Source organism: Mercenaria mercenaria, chromosome 2, assembly GCF_021730395.1.
Source record: "Mercenaria mercenaria strain notata chromosome 2, MADL_Memer_1, whole genome shotgun sequence".
NCBI lineage: Eukaryota > Metazoa > Mollusca > Bivalvia > Venerida > Veneridae > Mercenaria > Mercenaria mercenaria.
Genome location: NC_069362.1, coordinates 112,071,818 through 112,092,393, shown reverse-complemented (window position 1 = coordinate 112,092,393; position 20,576 = coordinate 112,071,818). Strand labels below are relative to the sequence as shown.

General features: G+C 33.7%; 1 protein-coding gene and 1 long non-coding RNA gene across 5 annotated transcripts in view; one reads left to right on the top strand and one right to left on the bottom strand.

Annotated features, from left to right (window-relative positions):
* LOC123564966 (organic cation/carnitine transporter 2-like) overlaps positions 1-20,576 on the top strand; it is a 178,958-nt gene that overhangs the window by 116,322 nt on the left and 42,060 nt on the right. The gene's annotated exons all lie outside the window — the stretch shown is intronic.
* Positions 1-20,576, bottom strand: part of LOC123564936 (uncharacterized) — a 41,107-nt gene that overhangs the window by 3,724 nt on the left and 16,807 nt on the right. The window contains exon 1 of one of the 2 annotated variants that reach the window (XR_006689060.2): positions 395-547. The exons of the other annotated variant lie outside the window; for it this stretch is intronic. This is a non-coding gene — a long non-coding RNA (uncharacterized LOC123564936). Of the gene's footprint in view, positions 1-394; positions 548-20,576 lie in introns of those variants that run through there. 2 annotated transcript variants of the gene reach the window in all.

Sequence of the window (20,576 nt, the reverse complement as noted above, 5' to 3'; positions counted from 1 at the left end):
TTATCAAAATGTCAGTAGTAACAGTTTTAATTTGACTCGTAACATGTTCACGCTATGCAATGTAAAACTACATCTACGTGTATATCATTTGTTTATAAAGTATCACATAGCTCTGTTAATCTAATTAAACAAATCAATAATTAAATCAGGCTATTAAAACAACACATTTTAAATTTTATGTGGAGCGAGCTTAAACTACATAGTACGTTATCTGAATGATAGGAAACAACATAAAAGTATCAAAAGAAGTCTGATATTTTTTCTTTTATTTTCCTCCCTTCTTTTGAAAAAAAGCTCTTTTTACAGCCAAAACGCCAATTTATATAATGAATAATTAGCGGAAACTGAATACACTTTAGGAACTTTAAGAATATTAGAATTTGTTTCTACTAACCTTTTGTAATCAGTTAATACTATGTTTCCACAAGCACGATATTTAACACAATGAATTATGGCATTATTCAGTATGATATTTTACATGTGAGATACAAGTTCAGGATTCAGTACGATATTTTTGCATTAAGTATCGGACAATGTGAAATACAAGTTCGTGATTCCGTACTATATAGCATTATAAAGTCTTAATAGATTAAAGTATATTGTGTATATCTATAATGTATATTGATCGATTTTGTCTATCAAAGGTTCTTTTTGCTCGTTTAATATTATAGGAAAATGAAGAATATAAATAAATATCGATTTACACTTTATATTTAGAAGCAATATATTTGAATTTTAAATAGTAAGGATCTGTGTTACTGAAATGGACTATTGGACATAACTCTTATCTTACTGATATTTTACTCCACCTAGGTTAACGGCGCTTTGCTCCGTTTCAAAGCGACTAAAATAATTCGTGTTAGGTATAAAACACTGAAAAAAGGATAGTGTATCAAATGTCCAATCATATTCTATCAATAAATATGTCAGACGTCTCAAATACTGTTGAATCATTTAAGAATAATAGGTAACTACTGGGTGTCTAAGGACAAAACTTTCATCACATTATTGGTTATAAAGGTTACAACACTAAATGTAACATGTTTGAGTCATAAAGGCGAATTCTTACATAAATTATCTTGGAAGTTATTTCCCTCGGTATAAAATAATATTGATATCGGTTCAACGCACTGGCACCTTTGAATGACCATAATATAAGATGCATTAGCAATATCCAGAATATATTGTTCATGACATCTGGAAATTACAACAAATTCAACTGATGCAATCGTTCTACCAGAGCAACCATTTTTGAAAAGTCTTAAATGATATCTACAAACGAGCGATAAGAGAAAACAAATGGTATATATATGTTCACTGTATGTTTTGTATGGAAAGAAAAAACATTTATTTTCGTAAAAACAACATTGTTTATATCAGGGACGGCCCTTTCCGGGAAATTGCACACATAATCTGACGTCATTAACCAAAACAAACATGAACAAAATGGAGTCTTTCGAAATGACTTTCCAAATTTGAAACAAACTTTGGAAAAAAACCCATTAAATTATTGCTTAAATTAAAAACTGAATCGAAAACACTATATGATTTTCTACTGGAATTAACGATATTTTAAATAAGATGAATGACAATTTAACTTGTGCGGGTTTTTGGCTGTTCTATTTAGATGTCCTGATATGTATTTTGATTTTCTGTAGCAAGCTACTGTGAAATAGGTAAGAATTAAATGCTATTTCTGTGCGTTTATAAGGGCATAAACCACATTCATTTCGGAATTCTTGCAAATCATGCAAAAATCGCCAGCACGATTCGTGAGTTTGTAACAATTCCCATTGTGGTTAATATCCATTATAAACGCTTAATTCTTACAAAAAGCCAATTTACGTCGTTATTGTGTAATGTTTAATATTTGTCTGATGTATAGCCATATTGGATGTTTCAACCTTCTGAGCAAGTTATTTTTTTTTATGTCAAATGAATGTTTAGACCTCCTTGCAGAAATACAGATTATTTTAACTTGGCATGATTTGCATTGAAAGTGATTATTAATCCAAAAAACGTTTAAATATTTGTTGGTACAGGTTCCATGGGTATTATAGCTCTATGGGCGGTGTGTAGTATATTTTTAATAATAAATAATGGCACCAGTAACCAGGGGCTTTGAACACTGGTATCCAGCAATAGAAGTAAGCCTCAAGAAAAAGGACACTGTTATGCATATTCGTTTCCATATTTCCTGATGTGTATTCCATTTCTTTCTGCCCACCACCATCCTCAATATCATCCACAATATCTAGGCATTAGTGTATACAGTTCATTCTTCTTATTTGTGAGTTCACAAGACATTGTAACTTCCTTGAAATTTATAATATATATTTGCATTTTAACATTTTAAACATACTCGATACGTACATTGTTATTGTTCATCACTGTATTGTACTCAGTGGCTTTGAAGAAATTAAAATCCTTTCATACTACTACAATCTTTTTAATATGCCAATTCGTAATATGTTATTTTAATTCATGTTCTGTGTTACATACTAAGGGTATAATATTTAAATCAATATGTTAGGGGGAGTATATATTAGACTGGATCTTTTTCATCCACTTACTGTATAATAAACTTTCAAGTGTGCTTTTTTTTTTTGAAAAAAATGGGACGTGGAAGTAATAATTACATCATAGTTTAAATTTTCTAAATTGCTGTAAACAGAAGCTGAGTTTCATAAATGTTTATGATATTGGTAAATCTGCAAAAGGTTGTTTAACCGTTTTGACTAGTTTAATGCTGTCCGAATCTGAGTTAATAAACTAATATTTAAGAAGGTTGATCAAAGGAATAATGTTATAAACCGGGGTCACAAAAGAGTGATTAAAAAAAAAGAGAAAGAAAGTTCATACCAATATAATTTTATCAATTACAATTTCTTTTGAAAGTATCATAATTATAATGAATGTATACTGTTTGTTTGTATACAGCTCATTTATAGTTGCTACCGTAACCCCTATGGGGGACTCATCCATAGGAATGTTAGTAATGTTAGTAGTAGGATAGTGGGAAGAAGATACAGAACACACTCAAACTCCCGAAACTTCGCTGGTTCTTTAGCGTACCAGGTGAAAAGCACCCATACACGGGACTCATTCCAATGTTTGTATTTTTTACTTGGAGGAGCTGGGGCTAGAATTCACGACCCCTGGTTTCGGAGTCAGACAATGTTACCATTAGACCACTGCGTCCTCTCTCGCAAATAATGTATACTTCTCGAGAAAGTGGTATTTATGCAAAACCTTCGCACGTCACACGTCACTGGATATTGACATTCGAATTGAATTTTGCTTTTACAGAGTAGAATGGCGACGAAATAGCAAACGGCGGTATACTTGGAATATCTATCTATCTTAAACCAAACAATCGTAGAATGATATAATAATAATTGAATTAGCGTACAATTATTATAAAAATTATGAATGACGGAGTGACATAATTTCTGGATCAACCCTCATATTTGTTTTCCAATTGATAAAGATCTTCATTAGTTATGATCTAATACGTGTCTCTGTTATTACTATCCTCTTATCCTCTTGCATAATATATTAACTAAATTATGCTTTTGTAAAGAATAAGTTTAATCTAACTAAACTGTGGTCTTAGTAATCTGGATTAATCAATGGTAAATTGGGATAATTTTAACTTAACTGTGTTCTTGGTAGGTATCAGTTTGTGCTGTTAGTAAGTATGGGGTTAATTTGATTAAATTGTGTTCTTGGTCAGAGGTCAACTAATTACCATCTCTCAGAGTGTATTAATATGATAATATCTATTGTTTTCTTGGTTAGGGGAACTACAGTTATTTTATTCCAGATTGTTTTCTTTTTGCAAGAGGAAAACTAACTGTTATCTGTCTAATGATTTTTGGGAAACTGTACACCGTATTTCTATTCTAATATCGTGTCTTTGTGATATAAGGGAAAGTTATTACAAAAATGTTTTGGTGATAGTAACGTTAATTATCATCTCAACAAAATATGTGCTTGGTAAGTGGTTCTTTGATTATTACAAAGAAGTGTGGGTTTTTTGTATTTCATTGAATATATTAGTGTCCACCCAACGTTTTGGAAATGAAACGGTCAACTAAATGCAATCGTACATTGTATCTACATTAGTATTGAGTATACTAATGTTCACCTCCAAAATCTCAAAACACTATCATATATCTAAATATCAATCTTGACGAGTGCTTCACTTAATATCACCTCTTTTATTAGTTAATTATGTTTTGGCAATGTCAAAAACCATTTCAACTGTGTTTTCTATGTTTGTTAAGCAAAATTTTCAAAGAATGTGTTTGATAAGATATATTGAACTCGAAACGGCGTTAATTATTCGCCTTTATGATTATAATTATAGGCCAAAGACATTTTCCCCGAGAAAGTAAGATAATGTGCTAGCTAACCATATTTTATTTTATTTATTTACAAGTGATGAAATACCAAGGCTGATGTATTTTCTCAGCGGTATCTGGAAACATTGCTTCAAAGTCTCCCTTTGCTGCCTGGTTCTCGGAAACTAAAGACAAACTACTTGAGAACACATTCAGAACTGATGAAGAGAAAACCAGTTTTACCGATGAGAAGACAATGGATGCGGGCTGTAGCAAGAAATGCTCAGAAGGAGAGTCTACCTACTTGAATGAATAACATGCGTAAGCATTAATACGAACAAAAATTATAAACTTCACAGTATGAAAAACGAAAGAGATATTTTAATTTGCGGTTTGTAATACATTTATCTCATGATTAGAAGCGTTATTTGATATGTTCTGTTTAAAAAAATACTAATAGAAAAATAGTTATCGAATATATGCATGAACATACAGCATTTAGCACAGTGTGAAGTCGTGCTCGATTTGTTCACCAAACTTTATTCCGGGTGTTCATGAAGGAACAAGCACATGAGAATAGAAATGAATAGTTCTCTCCCAAGATATGTTTTGTTTTCAAATGTTGTAATTTAACTTGAGATCGTGGAAAATATACAAATAATATTGCGTTAATATACCTTGAATTAGCCTGAGACGTTGTGCTCCCCGATATCTGCTATCCGGTACCGGTACATGACGGTGAATGAAATGCGCCAATAGTGACGTAATAAAGGTATGACGTCACTAATGACGAAAAACAAATCGATAATATAGGTCAGTTGGTGACTTTTTCCAGGTACTGCGAAATGCCCATGACATGACATATCGCGTATTACACAAGACAAGCACAAGAATAAATTTGCTATTCTGAAATATTTTTCTTTTCGCCATTAAATCATCATTATACTTGCAGTCATGTCTGAAAAAGTGAAGTACCTCGATTACGCCGATTTTAAATAGTCGTTGCTTGTGACTCTGTGGACGGACCGCCGGGGAGTGGGGCGGGGTTACTAGAGTCACGCTTTGGGACTAGTAAAATACATATGGCCCTCCGAATTTGGAAACAATCGCGAAACTTCGAATCAGTATAGGAGGACCCACCAGTATTGGTTACCGTTGGCAACCACAAATAAGCTTAAGTACAAACTTTAAAATATTAACAAAAAAGTGAGCAAACAATGTTACGCATACCATAACTATTTGTGCTGTGAAGGTTCAAGAATGAATACATGATCGACTTGTCAGGTAATGGGGAAATAGGAGTATTTTTATTTAGCTTAATACACTTACGTTGCCTAAAGTAGTGTCAAAATTGATTTTGTCATTATTCATATGTAGTTTATATTCATTACTGTACATGTGTAGGTTTTGGTACCACTTTGTCATTTATGGGACAACTTATTTGTTTTGGAAAACTTATTTCTTGTGTAAAGTGATAGAATTGTCAACTGGAAATGGAAAACTTCTATTTTTGGTGAAAGTGACTCTGTTTGGCGAAGAATTAATAATTATTGTTGAGAAAGTTTCTAATATGGATTGTTTAATGCTCTTTGCATCTATATAGATAATGATGATTCGTGGGGGGAAGTTTTATTGTTCAGTATGAGCATGCAATTTTGCCAATAACTGCAAAAGATAGGTACATAAAATATGTCTTATGACCTTTTTCTTACTTCTTATTTAACAAATAACAAATAAAACAATTAAATCATATCTTCTTTTATTTGCACATACATATTCATTTACAGTACATTCTACCATTTAGCACACTGCAAATAATGTACCTCACCCACTTGTGCCTCCAGGTTAGGTTTCTTGTAGACATTAAAATTAATTAAGACAAACATATACTGAGTGGTAGTCCAGCTGTGACAAAATATTTATTGTAACATGAAAAACGATGAATGTTTTCCTTTAAACATACATTAAGACATATTAACGTCACGTCGACATATAATTGGGGACCGTTTAGCCGCCGAGAAAAAGTGCTACCACAGTCGATCTACTATCTTATAATTATATAAAGACATTTCAGAATCAAAACGAGACAACAGAAAGGTATTTGATAACTTAATTCACACACATAGGCTTCGCACTCCTAAGTTATTCCGCTGGATGTGTTACCAGTTAAGGTTACGCGTTGACCTCACACCTACCAACTGTATTTTGCACCATACAGAAGACATGAAATAAACTTCCGTATTTCTACTTAAATGCATAAAAAACCTATTAGAATCAAAATTATAATTAGCAGTACCATAAACATGTCGCAACAATACGAATCAGTTATACGCCGTGTGCAAAATTCACTCGGGTTGTGCCCTCGTAAAATTATTCCGCAGAAGTTGAAGCTCTTCGTATTGATTCGATATGTTAAAATCAAGGAAGAATATCCAACAGGGAAAGAGCCACGTTCTAAAAACGCAGCCTCCCCAAACGCGCACACGATCAACACATACACACAAACGCACGCACAACGCACGCACGCACGCACGCGCGCAGGCGCACACACACACACAAAGCAAACACACAAGGACAAAACAAACAAACAAAGGAACACAATGGGGCACCGCCTTGGCACAGTCAGTGGCGAAACCACCACTGGGGAGCTTAAACCGGTTTATGGTTCACCTAACCTCACTCTTACCTCCACCATGTCCCAAAGCCACAGGGCAGTGTAAATAAAAGTTATCCCCGCCAGGTGGAACCCTAACATACGCAAATGCAACATAAGGCATGTAATGTAAAACAGAAAAATGCTCTTATATATAGAGTCCTCCACTTGTTCCGACAGACACAATCAAAGAGGAAAGCGTAGCGTCCAACTGTAAAATGGCTGAACCCCAAACACGCAGTGTGACTCAAAACAGTTGGGTCATAGCCTCTTTTAATAAAACACTTAATGCCTTTACTAAATATAACTGGAAAATTGCTATGACCCAAAATCTTACGTAGGTTGTAAACCACATCCCCATAAAAGACGGGTTTTGATATACCTTCTCGAAGTGTCTTTAAATTGCTATTGTATTTTAAAACCTAATCTGAATTACGATGGTGAAATTTAGCAAAGTATTTACGTAATTTTTAATAACCGTAGCCCTGTTGAAGAAGCTTATTTGTAATATATTGGTTATGTTCATTGAAATCTTCAACATGACTACACGCTCTTGCAAACCGAATTAACTGAGAAATATATATCCCATAAGATGTAGCATGGGGTACATCCCTATCCAAATGAGGGAAATTTACAAATACTAAAATTAAAATCATCCCTATTGTCATAAATTCTGGTATTATAAAGTATCGTAAATAGAGAGATGTAAATCTAGAAATTAAGTAGTAGTATCCAAGTTGTTAGTTTTATTTAACTGCAGCTCCCGGGGATAAATAGTATCCACTAACTGAGAAAAAACGGATTATCCATATTAAGTGTATCATCTAGATAGCTTGATTTTCTATTAAATGCAATAATAATGTCTGCCTGTGTATCTGAAGAAAGGCCCAACATAAATTCTCTTCCATAACAATATAAAAACAAATCTGCGACAAGGGGTGCACAGTAGTTATGCTTTATATTTATTCTCAAAAACTTATAAACCTGCTGGCCTTTCACAATTAATGACTTGACAATATCATTTTGTACGGATTCAAACATTCAATTTGGTATTGCTTTTCGTTCTATATTTATACAAATGTACTGATATTTGCCACTCAAATTATACAAAGCTTGGGTGCTGAAGTAAACAAACGAGTAAGTTTAAAACTACAATTAATTTTTCTGTTTTGATTTTGAAAATACCTATTTAGTTTCGAATATAAATGCACTTACCTTTGTATGTATTATATATGATGGGGGCCTCCGTGGCCGAGTGGTTAAGGTCGCTGACTTTAAATCACTTGCTCCTCATCGATGTGGGTTCGAGCCTCACTCGGGGCGTTGAATTCTTCATGAGAGGAAGCCATCCAGCTGGCTTACGGAAGGTCGGTGGTTCTACCCAGGTGCTCGCTTGTGATGAAATAATGCACGGAGGGGCACCTGGGGTCTTCCTCCACTCCACCATTAAAACTGGAAAGTCGCTATATGACCTATAATGTGTCGGTGCGACGTTAAATCCAATATATATATATATATATATATATATATATATATATATATATACTGGACAATGAAAAGACTCGGCACAAGATGGAAGTCTATAAATCAAATAAATAAAATGTGGCATGTGAAGTCATTTTATTTATTTGATATATATATATACATATATATAATATTATGATAAATACATTACTTTATTAGGCTCATATCAAAATGCCAGATTAAAATAAATTGGGTACGCACGTAAAAAACAACAACATAATTATAAAAAGAAACTTTTCTTGTTTTTTTGTGCACTCACGAAGACACTATCTGACATTTTTACTCATGACTACGTAACTCGTGCAAACATTACATTGTATCTTTATTTAAAGAAACATCTATATTTTCATATCATTTTACATTTCAAATTTGTAAAACACTTATATAATTATGTATGTGCAGATATTAGTATATCCATTTCGTCAACTGTACATCTACTTTTCACTCTCTTTACCCGGAAAGATGAAAGTGTTTCTACATTATGGACCCTTCCAAGGATGAAATGGCGTTGACGGCTCGGAACAAGCCGTGCTACACCTGATTCGTAAGTTATAAATTTTATAAGACGTTTTCCTTTTAATATATTTATTTGAACTTGAGATGTTTTACCATGATTATCATATGTCTATAGCAATTATGGTATTAGATGCAATACATTTCTGTTACCATGAGTTTTACCTTGTCCGAAAAAACACTCGTCTTTTTAATGTTTTGACAGTGAGAAGTTCGTATATAAACTGGTTAGTTCTGTCATAACATTGGTTGATATATTTTGCCTTTCATAGCAATTTTGATCAATATTTAAAAATACACTTACTTAATCTACGGAGTTATTAAACGTATACAATATATATTCATCATACATAATAATTAACACTATAAGTATAAATAAAATATGATATATCACTAAGTAAAGCCTTTCAGACGCTCAAGTTTTACCCTAAATGTATCTAAATAATATAAACATACGTATAAACTAATGTAGGCTGGTGGAATTGAGGTGGCACCTATGCAAGGCAAGAGGCGCTATGCCTGAAGCTGGTTATAGACAAGAAAGTTGTTTGGAAATGTACCACGGAAGAACTACTTGCATGTATGTGTCAGCACGATTTGTTCTATCTCCACAATTAATATAAAGTATTCATGACTTTAACATGAAGAAAACCTTATGGGATGTGATTTGTAGGTACTTAAGAACATTTCAAATAAGTAGAAAAATAACTTTAATAAGTTATGAGTTGATGCTTATTTGGGCAGCTTATATTTATCAATAGTTAAAAACCCATTCAGTAAAGTGATGAACTGATAGCTCCAATATATTGAGAAATAGTTTGTATAAATCAAATGACAGATTTTCTAAGATTTCTTAGTATTTTAAACTTTTAGAAAATGTTATGAAATTGGAATATAAAGTTGAAAAATAACTATATACTTTTCAGGGAATATCACTCCTTAGCGAAGCTATAAAAACCTTCAATTGTGTAGAAACTGCAGCCCTTCTTACAGATAATATGTTGACATTCCCTGGACATTACAGGTTCATTTAATATACACCACGAAATTTCTGTATTTTACATTCTGAAGCATAAAGTACTAAAGAACTGTAAATACCTAATGATATACGATACATAATTTTCAGTATTCAAAATACTTTAAATCTATGTGTTTATACAATTCATTTTATGTCGTTTCTTCTGTTTTGTCCCTGTCCCATCGTTTAACATACATACCATAGTATTTAGTGAAAGCTGTTGTACATGTAATTTCTACGTATCGCTTAGTCCGCTTCACATTACAATCCTAAGGCTGTGTTTTGTCATGTCTTACAAAGTGGAAACAATACAAAAATGTCAAGTGTAGTAATACCAAAATATAATCAAACTGCTACTAATCACGAGAGTTTCAGAGAAGTTTACAAAGTTTTCTTTAACATGTATCTCGTTTAGATATGAGTTTTGAACGTTTAGGCTTTCGGTCAAGACTGGGTCTCAGTGATACCTGTTTTGCACCCCCTCCAATACCCCACCCACCTTGCCAAATTATCATTGTAGGACAAACTAACTAAGACTAAAATTTGACTGTACATGGCAATTTTTCATTTTAGGACCATAGAGACGATAATTCAACCCTTTCTTAATCTGGTTGGTGATAAAAGAGTGAAACTGGTTTCAAAATGGAATAAGATCTTAAACAATGATTTGCTTAAGAAATTATAGATGTTTAACCCACCAACAAATGTAAAAGTCCAGTTTTTCGTCTACAGTTCCTGTTATCACACAATGTGCAACCAGATAATTGAATATCAGCTCATCTGAGCACGAAGTATTTGGAGTGAGCTATTTGGATCACTCACCGTACGTCATCCGTCCGTCCAAACTTTCACATGACATATCCTCTGAAACGACACCAAACTTGGTCAGTACCATCCTGGCATGGCCCTCTATCATGTTTGTTCAAATGTTTCAGCTTGGTCCATTGTAGGGGCCGACAGAGCTGATAAACAGAAAAAAAATCTTTTAGATGATTTCTTCTCATGAACCACTTCTATCAAACTTGGTCTGTAGCATTAGTATAAGGTCCACTCCCAACTTTGTTAAATAAGGGCCACTAGAGCTAAAACAGGATGAACCGCTGGGTGGACATTCATCAAACTTGATCTGCAGCATCGTTATAAGGTACTCACACAATTTCATTCAAATGGGTATACTTGGCCCCTTTAGGAGCTGCTAGAGCTAAAAATAAAAACACAAGTAAAAAACTTCTTTTCATGAACCCCATGCTGGATCTTTATCAAACTTGATATGTAGCATCATTATAAGATCCTATCACATACTTGTTCAATTGCGGAAAATTGGACCCTTTTAGGGGCCACAGTGTTGTATCCCGAATCGAAAAAACATGGGGCAGTCAAAAACGGGCATGGGGCTAGAGGATTCCGCTACCCAGGTCAATTTTGAAATCATACGCGCCATTTCGCGCAATTTGGAGGCATTTTGTGTGTATTTGTGTGATGATGTACCATTGTAATTCTCGCTAATAATCCTTATATAAATATTTATAACATTAAAACATATTAATATTATTGAAAATATCTGCTTGTGTCTTTCTTAACACAGGCAATTGACTGAGGTGTCCTCTGAATCTCAGTGAGAATAATGTTTCTCACATGCAAACATATCAGCACCATCATCAGTAATTACTTAAGGTGGAGTGCGACCTTTAAATTTTTTTTAAATACATCTATGAAAAATTAACGAAAGAAAATTGAGGATATTTCTGATTAATTTCCGTTTTCCGTTTGGCTCTATTTTAAGCCACATTTGTTTGGTGCGCTGTCAAACTTGGCCACTAACGGCACTTTTTGGGCGTCATTTCTTGGCGTCATTTTCATTGTTTCTGAAAGGTTTTCAGCATATCCCTGTTTTAGTTGGAAGCGGACACCAATGAAATTTATATTTTTTTAAAAGATTTAAAATTCCCTTTCCTGTGATATAAATTTCGTGAATGTTCTATGACGTACCTTAATATTATGACGCATTAAAGCTTCGGACTTACACAAAATGTAACGTAGAGTTTAGCTGGAAAATGAGTATAACAATTTTTCGGGTAGAGGAATTTTGTTTAAATTTCAATCATAAATGCGCAAGTATATTTACTTGCGTTTGGTTAACTAAACATTGTATGTCACCGAATTCGTTTTTTCAGTACGACCGATTTTGTTTTCCCAACCCCCGAGCTAAAATGCGACGTTATTTGGTTGTATTTTTAAAATTACGCTAAAGTTTCGGACGATTTCGGAAAACTTGTACTATGAAACATGTTATCGACATTCTATCGTAAAAATATACGTTCAATGAAAGCATATTCTGAAATATAAGAAATAACACATATACAGTAAATCGAATAATAATAGAAAAAAGAAATCTCGGCTAGTTTTGAGTTGCGAACTTTTGGTTTTTACTTCAGTTATAATAAACTTTATTAGCGTGAGAAAACCAACATAGTGGCTTTGCGACCAGCATCCGCGCAGTCTGGTCAGGATCCGTGCTGTTCGCTTTCAAAGCCTACTGGAATTAGAGATACTGTTAGCGAACAGCATGGATCCTGACCAGACTGCGCGGATGCGCGCAGGCTGGTCTGGATCCATGCTGGTCGCAATGCCAATATGTTGGTTTTCCCATGGCGCGGCTCAAATATATTTTTTTTGGTTGGGGTTAACGTCGCACTCCGTAGAAGCAATATAAAACTGATCAAGAGTGGGTATGGGTGTAGGGACAATGTCATAGCATATGAGTATGTTGTTGTCTTGGTCATTGACTAATAAAGTTTTTGTCGGTAGATTGCTGTTGCTCTTTTATAAAAATTTCGAACAAAATTTATATAAAGGACCTCGGACCTTTTGCTATTCAGATTGCCTATCCGATTAAGGAAAAAGTGACATAGGGATAGACTTCTGAAATTGCATAGTTACGATAGTTGAAGACCATTTCTTGATAAATGCGACTTCATTTTACAAGTTTATGAACAAAAAAGAAGACTTTGTAGACATTCTAATTCTCTTTTCTATTAAAATATGAACATAAATCATTTTTACGTTTTAAACATCTTTTCCCCCAGTGACGCAACAAAATAGTTCACATGCCTTTGTAAATAATTATTATATACATATGCTGCAAAAAATGGTACTTGGTCACAGGGGGGCAAGTGTTTAAAATTGAAAAAAACTACGTACATGGTGTCAGCAAATAATTTTTTACATAAATATTTGACACTTATAACATGTGTTTCCTAAACCTTTTATTCATTTTTGTAAATATTTCAAGCACAGAAAACACTAAACTAAATAAATAGCGGACATAGAAAGTCAAGCTAGAGAGCAGACAGATCGTTATAAGTATATCTTATGAATTTTTCAATCAGATCTGTTACCTCTTGATAGTCTAAGTCAGTCAATTGAGTGTCATCAGGATTGAGACAACTGCGTCTGTCGTAAGTCAAGAACCAAGCAAGCGGCTTAGACATATTACATATGTGTCTTCAACGTAAACATGACAAAGAAATACAGACGAACTTCTATGGGAATAGTGCCACTTTGGTGCAAATTTTTTACCTTTTGTAGGAAACAATTGAAGCGAACCTACAATGCATTTTAAGAGCAACATTTGCTTTTATTCGATCCAGCATCCTATACCCTAACAGAACTACACCAGACACCATCTCATTAACTAACCCAGTTGCTTCCAGAACTTACACTGATACCCATAGAACTAATACTGACTCGCCCAGAACTAACACTGATACCCCCAGAATTAACATCAATTCGCTCACACGTCTGAAACTTATTTTGAAGCCAACCGAAATACTAGTAAGGACCACAAAGAACTAACACAGACACCCCAAGAATATCTTTATAAATGTTGATACTAGCTAGAGAAGTTCTGTTCCACTGATATAAAATGCTAAAAGTAAGGCATCCCTGAACCCACAGTGGAATAGGCAGTCTCCTGCACCCCTCCGTTTCAACTGAAAAAGGCCAACTACGCCAATGTATGGCCAGCTACACCACTGCATGTATTCAATAATAATCCTTCACATAATGCCAGGTCAGTATTGTACATGTGTACTAATAAACTTTGATAATGTTGCAGTTGAGTCCAATAGGTCCAGGTGTCTTCAAAGATAATTCATCGCAAAATTATGTTGGGGCTATATTGCAAAATAATTATTAGTTACCTGTATTGGAAAATAAACTGTCTATTGTATTGAGGTCAACTGCCACATTATCTAAGCTTATTAATATAAATACAGTATAGCAATAGATGTATAGAAAACAAACAATAGGCTATGATCAATGCATCGGTTATCATGGGCACTCGGGTGGAAATAACTGAAGTACAGTTAGGGACCGAAAGTTTTGTTCCACTTTTATTTTTTCCGTTTCGTTTATTTTCAAAAATGTCAATAAAACTGATAATCTGCATGGTATAAGTTTATTTATTGTGTTAAAATATTTCATAGTAGACATATCTTAAATGCCAATGCTTATTTTAACTAAAAACACATTTTAATTTTTTTTAAATATGACTCTTAGTTACAAACTGTTCGAATTTCAAGAAATCGAATATGAAACAAAATTATTTTTTGTGACAGTTTGATAGGAATATAACTTATTTATCAGTATTTGAAGCTATTATATAAAACTATAAGCTATTGAAGTCAAGAAATAGCATTGAACTTAGGGCAAAATCCCTAGTATAATGTCCGATGTCCTTTTGTTGTTTATTTTTCTTGCTCCACTTGCACTTGTTATTGTAAATACATATTTAAATCTAAATACGCTTAAAATTCTAAATACATACATGATTTCAGATGCATATATACTAGAGCTGCTATTGACCATAAGAACAATTTGCTTAATGGCAATTGTCCATCACTAGTAAAATTTGGAAGGATAAGCAACTGTGTCTGTAACAACAGACTATGAATTCAAAAGAATTATTTCCTAAATAAAAACAAGTTACCTATCCCATAATCAAAGAGAATCAACGACAGCAAAAAGAACAGATCATAAATTAACATTTAGACTTTGTTATCCTCATTGCCATAGTATAACACTCAATTTCTGTCATATAAACTATCACTTCATTAATTTCTACATGGAAATCATACCGTTATGACTATATATTTCCGTGTCATTATACTGCAAAGCACTTACTCAACCCTACATCACTCCGTCGAGGGAGGGGTTAGTATAAAGAAATCAAATTTCAATTCCAGCCGCCTTCTTCTTATGCCCTTACACTCATCTCCCAAAATTTATTGCAGAAAAAAATACATCAATCAAAATTAATCATGCCATGAATTCCCAGTCCAATACTTCCACTTTATATTTCCCGCAGTAGTGCACTATGACATGTCTATATCTGCATGTAGTTCTCGTGCGGCTATCAGTGTGTAACATTATTAACCGTTAATAAGTAGGCTATAGTATTTATACGACTTTACAACTATGCTTTGCACAGAATGTCACAGGTCAGAGGGTTAGGTAGACTGGCTGTACTAATCACTATAACCTGGCGCTGAGTTAACAAACTGTAGGGAATCTAAAATGATAGTATATTCATGGCATGTAACGCGCGAAATGATTATACATCCTACACCTTAATACGTTTGAAATACGGTAATACCTCGATTTCTTTAAAATAAAAAAGTGGAAAACCACAGGTCACCCAACACGACATAAACGAAAATGTTGCAGGTTCGGTTTGATTTACGGTAGTGGAAGTGCAAGCCCTCTAGCCCCGAGATGATCAGAACTAAACATTTTTACACATAAGTACCAGAAAGTAATTTAGAAACCTAGGATATACATATGTGCATATTGCCTTTTGTTTGAAGAAACTGTCTGTCTGTCTGTCTCTGTCTCTGTCTCTGTCTATCTATCTGTGCAATAAATACTCAGAACCAGTTAATATTTAATTACTAATATCGTCTGCACAATTTCTTTATCATTGTTTCGTGATATAGATTTTATATTTCAGCCTTAACACCTGTCACAAGACTTTTGTCTCTGTATAATTATTTACTTGATGGTTTCCAATAACGAAGTGATTCATTTCACTGAAAGTGTTTTGAAGTTTTAAAAGGAAGACGATTGTGATATCAAAAACATGCAAAAGATTGCAAACAATAACTTGGTCTAGAAATCAATATAATGCTTACAACATTTTCCTAACTGCAATATTTAAAAGAGAATTTACCGTAAATTTAGTTGAAGAATGAAATAAGAATCTGTTGAAATAGCTTCATCATTTTGTCTGATTTTAAATTGTGCATAAGTCAATGTTTGCCCTCAGCAGTCTGATCAGTTCATAGGCATTCTAGAGTATTTACTTCAAGGTTCTTTGCATATATTCTGTTGTAACACGTATGAACACATGTATACTTTATTTAGGAATTGAATAATAATTTCTGTGCGTTTATACAGGTATAAAGTACGTTGAGACTTCCTGCAAATTCATGAATCACACAAGCGATACTTGGCCTTCCGGTGTGGTTCATAACCATATGAACGCACACAAAAAAATAGCATTCAATTCTTATATTTACATTTTACGATACCTTACTACAAAAATAACTGATTTGCTTTCTAGAAGTATCAGAAAATCAAAATAAATGTCAAGATATCCTTCCGTCATCCTATAACAGAACAGTCAAAAAGGCCCACCCACGTTCAACGATAATTCGCCTTCTGATAAAAATAGTTCCTTGTTTTGGTTTGAAATATTTTAACTCCAGTGAAAATTCATACTGTCGTGTTCTGAGATCTTTGACACCAGACGAATTAGTTAAAGCTATAATTAAATGTTCTTTTCCAAAGTTTTGGTGTCCAATTTTGAAATAATTTTTGGAACATGACCATTCTGTTCATTGATAAAGTATGATGATGTTTTAATGTATTTAAAAGTTAATGCCTTATGTAATACAAAATTAATGATGTTTATTCTACAGAAATTAGCCTTGAACATTATGCCATTCTGTTATAAAACTTCCATTTGGCAAGTGATTTGAAGTCAGCGACCTTATCGTAGAATAACCCGAGTTTTTCGTTCTTATGCGTAAGAATATATCATTCAGGCCGTGGACCTTCGTGATATATTCTTACGCGTAAGAATTCAATCATAATCACACATTAAACTCGAATGCTAACTAACTTAATTATAATTGAAAAAAATCCCGAAAATTCACAGCTCAAAACTAGCCGGGACTTCATTTTTCTATTATAATTCGAATTATAGGCCTATGTGTTATTTTCTTATATTTCAGTATATTACATTAAACGTATAAATTAACGAAATCATGTCGGCAATAAGCTCCATAGTACAAATTTTCCGAAATCGTCCGAAACTATCAGCGTAACTTTAAAAATACCACCAACTAACATCGCGTTCACTTCATTTTTCTATTATAATTCGATTTACTGTATATGTGATATTTTTTTATATTTCAGTATATGCTTTCATTGAACGTATATTTTTACTATAAAATGTCGACAACTTGTTCCATAGTACAAGTTTTCCGAAATCGTCCGAAACCTTAGCGTAACTTTAAAAATACCACCAAATAACGTCGCATTTTAGCTCGGGGTGGGGAATCAAAATCGGTCGTACTGAAAAAACGAATTCGGTGACATACACTTTTTTGTTAATCAAACGCAAGTAAATATACTTGCGCATTTATGATTGAAATGTATACAAAATTCCTCGACCTAAAAAAAAATGATATACTCAAAAAACGGACAATTTTCCAGCTAAACTCTACGTTACATTTTGTGTAAGTCTGACGCTTTAATGCGTCATAATCTTAAGGTACGTCATAGATCATTCACGAAATTTATGTCACAGGAAAGGGAATTTAAATCTTAAAAAAATCAAAATTTCATTGGTGTCCGCTTCCAAATAGGGATAACCTGAAAACCTCACAGTAACAATGAAAATGACGCCAAGAAATGACGCCCAAAAAGTGCCGTTAGTGGCCAAGTTTGACAGCGCACCAAACAAATGTGGCTTAAATAAGAGCCAAACGGAAAACGGGAATAAATCAGAAATATCCTCAATTTTCTTTCGTTAATTTTTCATAGATGTATTTAAAAAAAAATAAAAGTCACACTCCACCTTAATAACATCCCTCAAGTTGAGTATTCTTGCGATATCTTCTAACTCTTTACCTAGGGTCTGTTTTTAACCACAGTGAATGAAATATATAAAACAATATATAAAGAAATACATTTTTATTTATTAATTAGTTTCTTTTATGAGTATGGGAAACTGTCAGTACATTTCAGTCAAGGCAAACAGAAAAACTAAATGTAAATACACAAGAAACACAACAAATTAATACTAAAGAATATAACTCAGTCAGAAATAATTGATCTAGTGACATTTTGTGATTTTAAACTAGTTTCTTTTTAATTTAGTGGCCACCACTAGAGCTTAAGATAGAAATATCTTTAAGTGACGTCTACCCATGAACAACCTCGATAGATCTTCATCAAATTTGATCTTTAGCATCATTCCACTTGTTTGCAAATTGATGCATTGGCTCTTTTTAGTGGCTGCTAGAGGTAAAAATAGAACCATAAAAAGGAGACCTTCCAAGACACCATTAGCTTGCTCCAATAGTCTGTTGGTGTTTTTCCATTCCATTTTAAAGACATAAGAAGCATATAGTGTTTGGACTGTTTGTCATTTTTCATACTTTTTTATGTACCTTCAGGAACTTTCCACACCTGGAGCATATTAAGGACTTTCAAAGCTGCACACTCTGTAGACTGGTTAAGCTCTGAAACTCAGGTAAGCGATCTAAACCAATCATTGTCCTCTTGTTATATATTAAGTTAAGATGCTCATGTTATATGAATTTAGTCAAGTGGCATAGATATAAAAAGATAACATTTGGATTTTTACAAACATTTTGAGATTGTTTCTGCATGTACAATACTTGCAGCATAAAACCCCACTTTTCATGCAGTCAGAACAATTTATGCATGCGCATGTCACAGCTACTAGTATGAGGTCTGGAATACTCCTGTATGTACGGGCACTTTATGTTCATCATCATCATTTGTATATCCGTACCTGAAGAGGTCAAGTTCAGTCATTCTGTCCAGGTCCATACAGTGTATTTGTAAGGATGTTGTACACTAGCACATTAGTATATGGTTCAGGCTAATCAACATTTTTACTTAAACATCTTTTCCCCTGAACCTACTGGTCAAAATTACACCAAACTTGAGTCACTAGAGTTAAAAATAGAAACACCTTTAAACAACTTCGTCTCATTAACCACTCGGTGGATTTTCTTCAGACTTGGTGTATAGCATCGTTATAGGCTTCTATTTCAAATTTGTTCAAATGGGGTGCTAAGCTCCTTTAGGGATTGCTAGAGCTAAAAATAGAAAAGAAAAACTTTAAAGTTCTCATGAACCACTTGATGTATTTCCTTCAAACTTGGTCTGTAGCATTGTGATAAGCTTTTCTCTCTAATTTGTTCAAATGCTAAGATCCTTTTAGGAGTCGCTGGAGCTAAAAATAAAAATACCTTTAAATGACTTCTAATGAACTGGTTGATGGATATTCAATAGCTTGGTCTGTAGAAGCTTTGTAGGGCCCTCTCTGAAATTTATTCAGATTTGGGCATCTAGAGGTAAACATAGAAAATACATTAAAATTTTCATGAACCGCTCGTTGGATCCTTATCAAACTTGGTCTGTAGCATCATTACAAGGTCCGCTCTTACAATTGATCAAGTGGGGACACTTGACTCCTTTAAGTGCCACTAGAGTTAAAAACATAATACCTTTAATGACTTTTGCTTATGTACCGTTTGCTAGGCCATATCTGACCACTACAGCTTAAATAGAAATACCTTTATATGTTTTTCTCACGAACCGCTTGATGGATATTTTTCAAACATTGTCTTTAGCATCAATATAACGTTCTCTCCAAATGTTGACTAACTGAGGGCGCTTGGCCCGTTTAGGGACTTCTAGAGCTAAAAAGGGAATATATTTTAACGACTTAATTCTTCTTATGAACTGCTTGATGGATCTTCTCTAAGTTTAACTTGATCTGTAGCATCATGGTAAGGTCTGCTTCCAAATTTAGAAATATCTTTTAACAACTTATCCTTATGAACTGCTGATGCAGATCACCATTAAGAAGAGATCTTCCAATAAATATTCGGACTGCTCCAGTTGTCTGTGTGTATTTATTCCTCCCAGTCTATAAGGCATAAGAAGCATATAGCGTTTGAACTGTTTGTCGTCAGTCACACTAATTTATGTTTTCAACTAATACTGCCTCTAGAACATTGGACATTTGGAGAGCAGATTTTGTTCCTGTTTCAACGGTACACACTCTCTTGTCTGTTTAAGCACCGAAAAAAAGGTGAACGAACTCAAAGGGGCACTTGGTACCCTTATAGGGGCCATTACAGATAAAATATACTAAAACTTTTAAACTACTTCTTCTCATGAACTGAAAAATCATTTT